This window comes from Patagioenas fasciata, chromosome 3, assembly GCF_037038585.1.
Source record: "Patagioenas fasciata isolate bPatFas1 chromosome 3, bPatFas1.hap1, whole genome shotgun sequence".
NCBI lineage: Eukaryota > Metazoa > Chordata > Aves > Columbiformes > Columbidae > Patagioenas > Patagioenas fasciata.
The window spans coordinates 2,148,205-2,163,517 of NC_092522.1; the positions used below are offsets into that span (position 1 = coordinate 2,148,205).

Sequence of the window (15,313 nt, forward strand, 5' to 3'; positions counted from 1 at the left end):
ATTTTTACCTTAAACAAAATCCTCAGGTTAATATCACCTGAATAATTGATTTTAAGCTCATAGCCAAGAAATCCCCTACACTGCAAAGTGTGCTACTAGTTAAAGATGACAGGAGGATGTTTCAAGATTTCAGATTGTAGCTGCTCTTTCTTGATGGGAAATGGGACAAAAGTAACCACCAGTAGCATGCAAACACACTGGTGTGCAGGAATATTATTTACACCACAGAGAATAATAGATAATATTCAGCTCCTTTAGTTTGGAGATTTCAGGAATGTGGCAGTTTTTTATCCCTCCTCCTGTACTACTACACATGGAAGTCTATATTTGTACCACATGTAATTGGCAAAATGTCAGCAGGGTGCAATCTTGAAACCTGTTGGCTGCAGCCTCAGAGCACAGGGAAGGAAAGCAATCCATTTAAAGGACCTGCAGGAGCAGTTTTGCTCTGTAGGGTTACAAGAAGGTCTTTAGAGAGCCTAAGACTGCCATTATTAACAATAGCATGGTTTTGTGCAAGGCCCAAGACACCTACTTTCTTTTGGGGACACCTATTAAAATCCAAGGATAAATGGGCAGAACTCTTTCATTTATAAAGGTAACTTGCACTGCATACACAATTCTTGCTCCTTGGCTAAGAGACCCAGCAGCTGCTGTTACTAGCAGACTGCAGCCTAGGAGCTAACACAATACCTGGCGGATCCTAAAATGATTTCACCTGAAATACATGCCATATACCTGGGAAAACAAAGGCTAGATCAATCGACTGTCTGTGTGACACAGGAGGAAAAGGCTGACACCACATACCTCCACCGTTTCCAGTGGATGTAACATCATTTTTGGGGGGGAAAAGAGTTCCAGTCAGAAGACTTATTGCCCTCTCCCCTGGATTATAAAGCCCTGTTCAGCCAGGCAGAGTCCCAGTCCTCCCTGAGCCCAGAGCTGCAAAACACCAACGCTCCAGCTCTGCCAGAGCTGGGAACACTTCTCTCCCCAGAGAGGAGAACGGAACAGACCTGGTTGTACCTGCTCTGCAGAGTCCTCAGGAGCACGATTAAAGTGACTTCACAGCCTTTTTGCATCGCTGGGGAGCTGAAGAAGCTCGTTGTGGTGGTAGAACCTGGACAGCTGCTCAGAACTCTACTGATCTAACTGAAAGCTTTGAGGAATAACCCTTACCAAGGTCCCATGGTGTAATTATGGATCCAAGAGGAAATACTGCTATTATTGCAACAAAGTTGATACTAACCTATATTCAATTATTTGGCAACAAAGCAGCCAAACTGAAATAGTTTTTTTGGAATATAAAGTATTCAAATATAAATCTAGCTACTTAAACTATCAGATTCAAACAGGGTAAGAGAATTAAAGAATAAGCTGTGAGACTGGGCAAAGATGACCCAGGTGTGAAAACCTCTAATCAAAGTGTAGTTTCTCTAAGGTACAGACATGGTTATGTGAATCAGAGAGAAGTTCCACAAGGCCAGGGAACTGCTTGCTACTTCATTAATCCACTAACTGCCTACTAGAAAATAAATCAGTCAAACAGCTAAAAAATCTGAGCTAATGATTCTGTAATTGTCTTTTCAAACTGCCACCACATTTGGATCAAACAGCTTTCATTACCATGCCACAGAAGTAGATGGTCTCTGTATTCCACATAACAGCTGGCTTCAGCAGCTTTGATGCAAAAATTTCTCTTGTGATTTATTCCTTCCATCTGATAATAATTTCTGAGGGAAAGCAGAAATATTGGCCTTCCATCAAAGCAAGCTAACATAGCAGTAATGATTTCAGAACGAAAGATTATGTAGATCACTAGCTACACTTGCAAGTCAGTGTCTCAAATCACTGGCGTGATTGATGCTGAATGGGCCCGGTCTCCTGCATCTCGGCAAATAACACAGAAACCACAATTTCAGGGAGCAGAAAGGCTGATTTCAAGGATATTGGGTCTCCATCACTGACTTGTTTTGGGTTGCAGGTGAAGAGCTTTGGTACGACTCTCTTACTGGCTGTGCACAAAGGAGACCGCCCACAATTAACACAACCAGATAATCAGGCTAGTTAAGATTTTTCTAGCCTGGAAAAGAATGCTAGCCAAGGTAATTAGTCTGGATCAAAAAAAAAAAAAAACAAAAACAAAACAAAAACCCCCTACCAGTGAGGATAATAGCTCAGAATCAATCTGTGACAAAGAGCCGAGGGTAGCTAAACTTCAGCTGCCAGATCTAGTTAAAACAGGGCACGATTAGCACCAGACAGGAGCACATTTTATCCTCCCTTAAGACAGGCTTATTCCTGAGATCAAATGCCAATTGCTCTCTAATTGCTGGTGTGGGGGCTTCAAACCCCAGGGTGAACCAAGCTCCTGCAGAACAGCATTTTACACTGGGTAGAGACTTAAGTCCCCAAGCCTGGGGTGGGGGTTAGTAGTGGGAATTAAGGTGAGCTGAGAACCAAGCTCCCTTTTGGGAAATGCTAAGCTTGACTATCAGCAGTGTCAGGGCTACTGTAATAAGCCCCATATCTAACCATTGAGTCCTCACCTCTTTTTTTCCTTAAATCTCTTGTGTAAGTATTAATAATGGGCAACACCAGACCAGATTCTCATCTAGTACAAATTCAAGTAGTCCATTAACTCAGTCCCTGAAAGTCACTACTCATCCCTGCATCCAAAGTTCCTTTTTTGAGAAATGTCTACATTATCATCTCCATATTCACAAATAATGTCTCTTACATTTCTGATTATATAAGTGATGCCTGGGATTTATTATAAAAGTAAAGGCCACTATTATAATGACTTTAGTAAGAGTCATGAAATATTGTGGAAATGAAGAACTGCAGAGTCCTCTGGCACACCTGCCTCAGGAATGGGCACTGTATTTGCAAGTAAAATCAGTTTAAAGTATTATATAATTGGATGAATAATCAAAAAATCCTCATTAAAGCACCAAAGGATGCTGATACAGCAAAATGCTCTCCTCTGACCTTCATTGTTTTGCATTGTCCATTTTGACTGTTTGTCTCCTGCCAAACAGAATAAATTCAGCCTTTGAAATTATTCTCCAGCAAATGCTGCTTTCAGCTATTTCCACCACGCATTACAATGTTCTTTTATCCTTCTTTAAGTTGCGCCTGTGCAGCGGTGAGATGTTGTGAGTTAACCCTGTTCCACTGTCATCAGAGGTCATCAAGACAAAGATGAAACTATTTTTGTGAGCAATTATGCAAAAGCAAGGAAAAGCACACCATTAATTTGCCCTTCTACATGTATCACAGACATCACCTGCATGGTTGTCTGTACTTTTTAGGGCCTTAGATGAGTGATCCAGATGATCCCTGCTTAGTTGCATGAATCCCTTGTCCGCACATACAAGGTAGAACACACGTCAGTAAAGTAAGTTTTAAGTGGAAGTCTTAAATGGCATTTCCAGGACCACTGAGTGTTGAGGACACCTCAGTTCCTGACACTACATCATGCTTCATCTCTCAAAATTGCTGCAAAGACCTCCAGCTGTGTCCCACACACGCTCACCTTGCCTCCCCAAGGGTATTGCTCCAACAGCCACCACCTGCCCATGCTCTCAGCTTTCTCTCACTATTTTTGATTTAAGTGAGGCTCAACAGTAAAACAACCACAAGGTATTAGAATAACACTGCTGAGAGTTTGAGAGGGGCCAAGAGAAGCTCCTGAGCACATCAGGGACCTTCTCTGATACATTCCTCTTCAGAGAAACTCAACATTGGTTCTTACAGTGAAGAACAGCACTAGTTTTTACTTATTTTGCTCATATATGCATTGATTAGTGCTTCCATAATGTTTCTCTTCAATCTGGGTGCTAGGAAAGAAAAGGTAAGGAATCAATTGTTAGATATGGGGCAATTAATCTTTAGAGATTGTTGTTATTAATGCTTTTTCCCAAACAATCACAAGATTTTAACGCACAGAGTTGATCACCAAGAAACTGAATTGCTGTGGTCAAAGTTAAATGCATATCTTACACTTGATTATGTGAAATGACAACCTAAATAAGTACATGTAACTGCTATTATTCTGTTAGTCATCATTTCAATCAGCAGGCGTCAAACATCATTAGCTGTGATAGCTTTGGGATTTTGAGATTTCTTTTTATTAAATATAGTCTTAATGGAATACTGTGAGGCATATTTGTAATTATGAATCGGCTTGGCATTTGGCTTTTGCTCCAGGGAAGAAAAGGTGGTAGATATTTATGTTACAAAAAATGACAAAAAGGATGTTCTACAATAAATCTCAACAGACAAGAAAGAATAGGGAAAAAAGAAACCACAGCTCTTGAACTAGAACAAGGTGCCAGGAGTATATTTTAAGTCTGACCTTTGTTTATTTTTGTAGTTTGTTTTTCAAAACAAAGTAGCTTAGATTTGTGATTTCTGTAGCATGGGAAGAGGGAGAGGTTAAAGTGCTAACAAGGAATATTTTTATGATGAGAGATCTTTGTTATAGAAATAAACCTCAGTCTGTTATTTAAAACAAACAAAAACCCCAAACATTTTATAGGCTAAATACTAAAGCTTAAATGTTACCTAACCATACTCCTACCGATTCCCTTTTATAACATTTATTTTTGATAGGTGTCTTAAAACAAGCTTATAATACAAATCCATGTTAGCACTGGTTCTGTACCAAGCTTTAGCTGTTCTGATTTGGATCCCCACAAGCCATTGAACACATTCTGGAATTGCCACTGCTGAGTACTTTTGCAGAGCAGAGTATACAAGCAATAGATATAGGCAGACTATTAATATTTTGTTTTGCTAGCAAGTTATGCTACTTCAAATTCTGTTTATGGTTGCTATGCAGGAAAAAAACTCCAGATGAAACCTAGAAATAGTGGTTTTGAGCCGCAGAGCTTCCATACTCATTCAGTTCAATATGAGGCCTTTCTGCCCAAGCCACAGCAAAGCCACACTGCAAACATATCTCTTCCCCTCAGTCCTCCATTCCCAACATTTGGAGAGGAAAAAAGCCAACAAACAGCCCCACTACATGGGCAAGAGCCACCCTTCTCAGGAGTACTCCAACAGAAAGCCAGTTTTTCACCCAAGTTGTTCACTGAGGCACATACTGATTTGGGTTTAAGACACCAGCACTGCAGCTGAAAGTAGTCTTTTGAAGCTGGTCTTAAGAGATTTAAACATTATAACAAATCAATTACAAGCCTAATAACACAGGTATAACCCCCAACACAGGCAAATGCACAGCACATTACATTAAATCCCATAAAACACAAATATAAGCAGTCAACACAACTCTTCTCACATCTAAGTCAAAGATACAACGTGATTTTCCCTCCCTGTCCCCAAACCCGGCCACACACACATGGCTGGCAAAGCCCACGGGCTCCTACCTGGATCCTGCCCTGAAAAAGAAGCGATTGCCATCGCAAAGCCATGAAGAAGCAGAGCTTGCACAGGCTGAAAACACAAATATTCCACAGGCAGAGCAGGAGAAAAGTCATCTTTGGCTGCTGAAGGGCAAGGGCAAGCGGCAGTGGGTGCCCAGCTGTGGGTAATCAGACCCTCGTCAGCACTGCCAGGTGCTGCTCACCTGTGTGTGGCCCCAGAGGACACCTCAGCGCTGCTCTTGCTGGGTTGTGCTGCAGCTGAGGTTATTTATTTGATTGGAAAAGCTGGGTGGCACCCAGAAAAAACATCAGCCCCTTGGTTTTGTTCACCTTCTTTTGCACTGTAGTTTTATTAAGTATTTGCATCCTCTTCCATATGGTTGGTCTAATGCAGACTATGTGAGGAAGTCCCGCTGCGCTGAATGTTTCCTATGCATGAGGGATAAAATACTCTGATCCTTGTACAAAATGTCAGAGGAGTTGCACAGTACTATTGAGCAGCAAGGAAGGGTTGCTTCATTCCCTCCTTCCATTTTGATTCAGTGTGGCCTGCACTAAAATTAGCTCTAACACCATACTCAGTGCTGCATCCTCTTAGACCCCACAGAGCTTTTTCAAGTGTTATTTGTCTTTCACATCGCACTAGACAAAAGATTTACCAGCTGACTTCAGCAAATACAGGACAAAATCCCTCGTCTGCAGCTGAAACAAGGGCTGCTGAAGGTACCTGCAAAAAGCAAAGTCTAGAAAGAAGAGAACGCTCCAGACACCTCTCTATCCTCTTAGCCATACGCTCAAGGCTGATCAGACATTCAAATAGTTTTGCAATTACTAATGTTAAGTAGGAAGTAATTGTCTGTATCTGAGGATTGTCATAATGTAAATTAACATAAGCAATTAAATAGAAATGGGGCAAAAAAATCAATTAAGGACTGCAAGGATTTTATGGAGTCCTTCACACATATATCCCAAATGGTCTGGGCAGGACTGTGGCCAAGTGAGACAACTAAGCATAAGTTTATGAAATTTGCATAGCGCGACATGTGCCGAATAGCCATGACCACCTGAATTTGGGGGCAGGGGGTTTATGCCTTCTCTGCCTTTTTTTTTTTTTTCCCCTAGTAGAAAACCACACAAAATAAAATTTACAGGTTTTGGTGGTTTCTATTGTTGCAAACCCATTCTCTGTGTAAGTCCCTGTTTCCCTTTCACCCTTCAATAGATAAAGCTCATTCAGTGTACTGCTAGTATTGCCTGTCCTAAGTTTGAAAATATTTTATTGACCAGCTTCTGACACGGCACAAACCTTAGACCTTGATCTACTCTGCTTAGGTCAGTAGGAGCGTTTTTCAGTCCCTCAGTGTGGCTCAGAAGAAATAAACTTGCCTTAGTCACTGGGCCATTTCAGATGAGTTTTCTCTGCCCTTATTCATGTAGTATTGCAGCTGCTGCATTCTCACTGATTTAGGGGAAAACCACATGAAGATATGGATCAGTGAAAAGCAAAAAATGGAGCAGGGTTTTGGAAATGCAATGTCAAGTATCATTGCTGACCTCTGTATTGTGGTCCTTTTCAATTCTGTCTTGCAGGGGAAAAAAGTCCATTCAGTGCCTTACCCGTCCATGGGATGGTACCGTGAACAAGAGGAACTTCTGTGCAAAGGTTTGAACACAGATGTTGCCATGGAACAAAAGGGAAATGAAAAACAGGCCTTTAAAAGCCAAATGTGTTCAAAAATTGTTTTCCTGGGCTAGAATTTATTATGAATAGATCTTTCCAGCTGCAACCAGTACTAAGAAAAGTAAATGCTTCCCTGAAGCCAGGTTTCAGCTAAAAATCGTGTTCCTTTATTTCTCCTTCTCTGACATGAGCTCTAACTCGTCTCTGTTGATCCTGCCACTTCCTTCCTATGTTAACAAAAGTAAGAAAAGGGTGAGTGGAGCTGGGTAAGTTTAATAGCTGGTCTCAATTCCTACTTTTGTAAAGATTCTTTATCTGAATGACATCTGCAAATTGAGAAATCAAATTGGAAATCTAACCAAAAGAAACTTTGTGGTCTTATCTGACAGATTAAAAAAGGAGCGAAAATAGCCTGTCTCACTAACATCCCTTTCCCATATGTAAACAAAAAATAATTCCTTATGTCTCATATTAAATAAAGTTTATCTTATGGAATGTATTCTGAAGTAATTTTCCTATATTCAAACCAGATTTTCCTCCCTGTGTCAGGCTGAAGTCATGGCAAACATGGATTTGACTTGAATCGTATCAGAAAGCTGGGGGCAGTTTCAGAGCTTGCTCTGCCAAACTAGATCTATCTGCAATCAGAAAATCTTGTTGCTACAATCTAAGAAAACCACTTTTGTTGCCCTGATACTTACAGGCTAGAAAAATGCGTAATTTATGTAACCTGTTAATCACTGTGTTGTTTCTTATTAAAAAGAGATCAATTTTTGCCAATATACTACTAATCAATATGTAACAGAAGTTGACGGCAGCTGCAACAATTCCAAACATTTATTAATACCATCAGAAGGAAGCTTGAGTATAAAAGCTGGAAACACACTGAAAACACCCACAGGCTTACAGATTTTACCCAGATTAATTTTGCATGCACGGACATTACCACAGAACTAAGGATTTATACACTGGCTACTTGCTTTGAAAGAATTACTGACAAAACTTCGATTCTGCTTAGAAAGTCAATGAAATTCCCACCTACGAAACGGATGTTCTGTTCTTAAAGATTCAAAGTATTGTATTTGTATATTGAGCTTTATCGACAGGAACTCTGCGCTCAAGTCTGGTGTCAAAATAATTGCTAAGACCCTATGAATGGGGATGCTAGTTCACTTCAGCAGATTCCAGGGGTCTGCAAGGGTCCTTCATTTTCCAAACACAACTACATGATTTGCATCAGCAGAATTCCCAGGGGTCGGCAGCGCTGGTGTGCCATGGGGCTGGCTGCTCTCGCTATGGGGAGAAGGGTCACAGCTGCTTCCACTGGGCTCTTTTTGATATTCTCTATACAGCTACTGAAAGAAAAAACTGGCATGTCAAACACTATAGGACAACCAGAAAAGTCTTGGTCAGATAGATGCCTGTGAGCATGTTTGAGCGAAAGGCCACCTACGGAGCTGTAAAGTGTCACCTTTTAAAATTAAGGGGGTTTCTCTCCAGCCTTAGGGGCTGCTGAACATAACCACTGTCTTTAAAAACTGCTGAGTGCAGTTGGGCTGAGCACAGGGAAAGGACTCCTCACATACCAAACCCTGATTTTGATGCAAACTACCAGGAACCGTACCACTGCTGTGTTTGGAATGATAAAGAGCCATTAAGAGAAGCTGGGTAGACTGAACAGGAAGAACTAGATTAATAGATCTCCATGTGAGCATAATTGATTTTGGGCATGTACTCCACAAACCCTTTACCAATGATTTATCTTCATTTGGCGGGTATAACACTGAGTTCAATCAGATCCTCAGAGAGCCATCCATCAAACCCATCATCAGCAAAAAGAAGGGCTGCCTTCTCTTTCTATTTTATCTTACCTTTTTCTTTCATATGTAACTTACACAAAACTAGGGATCATTTTTCTTTCAAAAATAAATAAATCACTGCTAGTTCTTGAATTATTTCTAGGTCAGGTAGCCCACCAGTACACATCGCAATTGACTTTTTCCCTGAACAATGAATTTTCCCTTTCTCTGGCTGTACAGCAACACACCAGCCAAGACAGTTTGGAAAGACATGAGGAAAAGAATAGTTTGCACAGCTGAGCAGAATTATTAACAACTTTGTCCCTTGCACCCATGAGCACACCCCAAGTTCCACACTGTAGAGAGCAAACCATCAGGCGTCTGCAGTGTCCCAGTCCTGCCCGTCAGCGGGGAGACCCAGCACGATTGCCTATTGAGCTGGGCAGTGTTTAAACATCCCCAAAGTAAAAACAAACCCACCAAAGTAAAAAAAAAAAGTAACAACAACAAAAAAAATCCCAAACCAACCAAAACACTCGCCAAAAACCACAACCAAAAACCAACCCAAACTTCAACAATCCTTTCATTTGAATTTCCTGAAAATCAATTCATGTCCCTTGTCTCTTGCCCTGTCAAGATTTTGCATTCAGGGCAGCACAGGGCAGGAAAGGAAAAATCTTTTCCTCTTTTTCCCTCCAGACAATTTTATTTCAGAAGCCCGTAGCTGCAGGTATCAGTGTTGAGAAGTCCGAAGTCACGCTGCCAGGCCCTATGCCTAATCTACAGAACTGTAATGAAATGAGATTGGTCAAAATGAAATACAGCTCCCAAGTAATTGAGATTGATTCAGATTTAATTCATCTTTCACTAAAGAGTTGAAAAAGTTGATGGAAAAAAGGTGATTTCTCTTCTATAAAAAGCTTCCAGGATGAGAAAGCCCTTTTTATTTCTGGAAAAAAAAAAAGGACCTAAACTGAAAAGAAATACATCTCTACAGTGGGAAACCTGGTGCTTCATGAATATTTAAGTTGTATGGGAATTAAATTAGCACAATGATCTCAGCTTTTTGAGGACTAAAAACTGGGAATCCCTCTGTGGTATTTTTACGGAAGGCTTAACCACCCTAGTGAAGGGAAAGGCTTTCCTGAACTCCTGTTAAAGCATCCTAGATGAAACCACAGAATTTAAGCAACTAACCTATACTTGCATTGTGATATTTCTTAGATTTGACCGATTGAAGTGCTTATTCCTTCCAGCTGAAATGTGCCTGGAATAACAAAAAAAAACCCCATGCCTTTGAATGTAACTGATCACAGAGAAACCTCTGTGGAGGAGAATTGCCTCTTTTAAATGCTGGCTATATTTCTTTACATAATCCAGGGCACATCTTCTAGAAGTTGATATCAATAATCCAGCTTCCATGAATGTTATATATTCAAGGTCTTTGGTGCCAGTGTGGCACTGCTTTTTTTGTTTTCCTTTTTAATTTCTCTCCCCCCAGTTTTGGGGTCTAAAAGCAAAGGTCTGTTTAACCATCAAAACGAATTCTTTTGGAAGAAAGCAGAAATCAATCTGAGTTTTTTAACCAGAAATACTCCTGTTTATGATCATCTGAAGAGTTTGTTGCAGAACTCTACGACTTAGATGACCAAATATTTTGCTCTAATGGAGATATCAGTGGAGAATAATTGCACTCAACCTTTCATCTGCAGTTCTGTATAGACTAAGGCATATCAAATGGACAATTTCAAAAGGCCAAAAGCCTGCAAACTATTAAAAAAAAATCAACTATTTCTTCATAGCAGTTACCATGAACTGCTCACTTACCCGTCTGCTGTACATGTGGGAGCCCCCGGCTACACCGTACTCTGTTAGTGCTCTAAAAGAGGCAATAAAATATCACTTTTATTCACCATACAAAGTCTTCTATTTAAAATTATGGTACCTGCCTTCTCTTTTATGAATATTTAAAAACTCTAAGTGCATTTTTTATGTTCTTCATCATTACATGCTACAATTCCCTTAGTGTTCAATGTGTTGATTTATCCCTACTGAAACCAATAATAGGTAATAGAAGAGACCCCACAGCATTATTAATTACCACAGGTGTTAATTAGATGTTACACATGGGAGCAAGACAGATGGCAAGACAAACAGCAGTAAAACGGACAGGTATGGCTGAGTACCTCACACTGTCCTAGAAAGACAGATTACGCATCGCTATTCTTGTAAGCCAATAGGCAATGACATTCTTTGTCACAAAGACATGCACCTCAAGCCAAAGGTCAGAGGAAATGGAACTGTTTCAAGAGGTTTTTCATATCAAACTTCAAAGAGCTTTGAAGGAACTGAATTTTCCTTTCAGATAGTTTTCTAAGGATTTGGCCAAATCCTGAGGAAACCAAGGAAGGAAACAAGGATTTACTTGAATCTTGGTAATGATGCCACTTTTGAAAACTTGCACTTATCTGAATGGACTTGTTATAACACAAGTTTGTGACCGAGACGTCGTAAATTTCAACTGAAAAATACAATGGAGAGATTCAACTGGGTCACTGAGACTTTTAATATGGCTAAATATGGCTATATATGGCTCCATGGCACCTGGAGAAATCATGTCAAAACTTAATGAGATTATTGGAAGGTTAACATTCTGTGATGCGAGTTAGGTAAAGAAGATTTCAAAAGAGAAAGGCAAGTATTTTGCTCCTTCCTGCAACTGCACACTTGAGTTTGCAGGAATAAAATGAAACAATCTAATGGAGTTTCAAAATGTCATAAAAGTGCCAACATATCAAGTAGCCAGAGAACTGTCATGGTGAGATAAACAACTCACTTCCAAAACAAGGCCTTCTGATGGGAGAAATGCCAAAAAGAAAGAAAACAAGAGAAGAAAAAAGGCAACTATTCAGATTTTTTGTAAAAAAGCTTTCATCTGGTGTGATTAAACTTGTGGCCAGGTGTGTGTGCAGATATCCCAGTTTCTGCTTTTATCAAGTCCTTTGGTCAGTCTTCTAAAATATTCTGCAGCTGAATGGCACTTGGTAAAAAAGTGCATCCATACAGGGAAACCGCAGCAACCCAGAACCCATTAAACTGCGTCGAGGGCTGAGCTGCGGCTGCTTCTGCTCACCCTTCAAGATTTTGCCTTGAGTGCAGGTGCTGGAGCACATTTCTTGTGCTTTGTCTTAAAAACCAGAGTAGAGTAACACAGCTCCAGGCGCAAAGAGCAAATTGAAAGAGATCTAGCAAACGCTTCACGTGACAGCATAAATCCCCAAAGCAGAGCTTGACTGCACCTCCTGGATGACAGCGTTGTAATATACAGCAGGAAAACTGCATCATTTCCCCCGTTGTTGTCATTCTTGCAATCCTCACACTAAGAAACAAAGAGAAAAGCAGTTTTCCCTGCCAAACCTCTACAGGGGAATTTTTATTTCCTATGGAAATAATCTGAGGACTCAGTGCTCTTTCTTCCTGGCCATCCTGTTACTGTGGCCTCAGTCCCTGCTAGTGAAAAGACAGAAACAAGAAAGAACTAAGGAAATAACTCCCTCGAACTCCTTGCAACAAAATACATCCCCTAACCACAAAACCAGAGTTTGTTTATTTCATATTCACAGAATGGAGTAGATGAAACTCAATTTTTAACTACAGCTAAGTGAAGAACTTGCCCTTCTCTAACATGAAGAGATGTGTAGCAATGAGTTGTGTGTCTGCAGCTGCATCATATGATACACACAGCATACCAACCAATGCGGGAGCAAACCAGTTTCCGCAGAGGCCCTGTCCTCCATCCATGCTCTTCCTCCCCCCAGATAAGCATGATTTAGCCCACCAGGTTTGGTAATCACATGTTTACAAGAAACAAGAGTCTCTGGCTTTATCAGCTTCTCCTGATCTATTTCCTGAATTGCCACCTGCGCTCCTAAATTTAAACTTGATGCAAACTGTGTCAGACAGCAAAGAGCTCTGCAAGTTACAGCAAGAGCTTGTGACTATTTTTCTATTTTCTCTTAGTGGTCCACTAAGTAGGAAAGGGCCACACATACTGTGTACCAGCCTTAGTTCCAAAAGGAGCTGCCCTGTACGTACAGAGGTGCTGGTCAGGCTTTGTTGTGGCAATCAGGTTTAGGATTCCCATCACGGGACAAAGAAATCTCACAGTGGACTTTGCTGCCTTCCAGTTAAGGCTGACAGGAGCCTATTTTAATTTGTCTGTCCATCTGTGCTATGCATGTAGTTGATGGAGCATAGAATAAACGCCTAAATTCTGCCTCAGCTGAAAAATAACATGTCAACTGGATATTGCAGCAAGAAGCTTCCTCACTGCAGGGATTTCTTTTTCTCCTTTTCAGCTTTTGCAGCCAGAGAAAAGTGATCACAGCTTTTTCTTCTACCCCAGAGGTACTTCAGCACCAGGTACCAAGTAGATATTTAAGCATGTTGCTTCCTACCTCATTTGTTTGGTTAAGGAAACACTGCATTTGACAGAAAACCAAAGAAGACAGAGTCAGTCTCTCATTACAACACAGTGAACCCACATCTTTATTCCTACAACCATCTAGACTTGGCAGGGCAAACGTGTAATTAAGCAACCAGCCTTGGCAGTTATGAGTAAATACTAGTGTGCTCCAGAAACTCTCTCCATATTCTCAAAATGATAAGATTTTCTACACATTACCTCCAATGATTTGCTTTCAAGGTTTTCTGTGCAATTGATTTCCACTGGGCCAGAAAGCTGCTAATCAGCTGAAGACCCTACAATGTGCATCTTGACAGACGTGTAATAGTTTGAAAAGTATTTTTCTATTACCTGCCAATGTTATTTAGGTTTTCTTCAAGGTTTGTAATACAGTTCTATGTGCCGATTTATTTAAATTATTTTCCAATATACCTTGAAAATCACTGCAAATAGAAATAAATGGATAAAGCATGGAGCGCAAGGATGTGTTGCTCCAGACGATCTGTCTCCTTGGCTTCATCTTCACAAAAGCACAGAAACAATATGAATCGAATGTAAAGAAATTGGAAAAACATCAGCTTAAGCAAAACAAATTACTATATTACTGAATAACACAAAGAACAACAATATGTGTGCAGTTCAGAGAGAAATCTGGAATTTTTCAGAGCTCTCATATAGATATGTGATCATTATCAGCTCCACAATATTTTAAGATGACTGGTGTCCTGCAAGGTCTCATAAAAATCTCACTTTCTAACCTTTCTAATTTCATTCTCTGAGTTTTGAGGGAAAACCCCCACCTCCTACCCAGCAAAGAAAGCTGAGGAAACTTAAAATGGAAATCTGCAGCTGTTATATTTGAGGTATCAAGCTTACCACTTAAATTGTTTGATGGATTCTTATACATTTATTGCAGCAATCATAGGATCTCTATGACAACAATACTAACAAACGCTCTCTGAGCAACATTGCTGCACAACACATTTACCATGCTTCAAATGATAAAACCATTACGCTGATTCCCATCAATTATTTTTGGAGTGAGAAATTACTCGTTATGATGTTTACTAAGAACAGGGAGAGGAGGGTAGCACTGAAACACATAAAAAGATGTAAAATTTGGGATATCTGAGTACAGAAACAAATGCAAGAGCTCATGGCGATGTCGGTGTTTTTCTACCCCTCCCCCTTTGTGGCAATAGGCACCTTCCAGGCCTTTGGGATAAGCCTGGCTACATCAACCAAGAAATCTGCTAAATCACAAACAAATGGGACTCAGAAAAAATCATTCTCTGGAAGTTTCCCAGTCCATTTTACCTATTTTTAAATTAAGAAATAACAATAATAATAGCACAAGCAACTTTCATTCAGATCTTCTGGCACTGTTCTCAGGGTTCTTACATCTTAGCACTGTTAAAATGACCAGCTCTGCAAGAGCGCAACTAATCAGTGCCTATTAAAACACTCCCCTGCCTCCTCCTCATCTCCTATAAAAGATCATTAGGAATTGACTGGTTTGGCCCAAGATATGTAGATCCAAGAAGCCCAAACTGCAGTCCAAGCTGCATCATGGAGGAAGAATGAAGGTAGAATTAGAGAAATCTCCCTTGCCTTTCACTCTGTGCTAGCTGGGCTGTATAAACAGCCGTATCATTTAACAAGGTTGCCCAGAGCTCAAAATTTCAATGGAGAAGGTGAAGGATGTATGAACCACCCATGTCTGCTTTATTCCCTGCCACTAATAGACATAGTTTTGTATGTGCCAGCATTGCGAAATAGGCCATGTCAAATAGGACCAAACGTGCCACACAATGCATTAACCTGTTCAGTTTGTTCATATGCTGTGAACAGAAAAAGAAAACACAAATGTCTGCCACTACTAGAGAAGCATGAATAGGTGCTAAACTTCTCTCTAAGCATGTTTAATTTCATATTTGCCCATTTATTTATAATTAGCAATAACGGTGCCATTGTATAG

General features: G+C 40.3%; 1 long non-coding RNA gene across 6 annotated transcripts in view; it reads right to left on the reverse strand.

Annotated features, from left to right (window-relative positions):
• LOC136100059 (uncharacterized) overlaps window positions 1-15,313 on the reverse strand; it is a 296,518-nt gene that overhangs the window by 57,485 nt on the left and 223,720 nt on the right. Inside the window, exon 6 of one of the 6 annotated variants that reach the window (XR_011738053.1) lies at window positions 10,698-10,749. The exons of the other annotated variants lie outside the window; for them this stretch is intronic. This is a non-coding gene — a long non-coding RNA (uncharacterized lncRNA). The remainder of the gene's footprint in view (window positions 1-10,697; window positions 10,750-15,313) is intronic. 6 annotated transcript variants of the gene reach the window in all.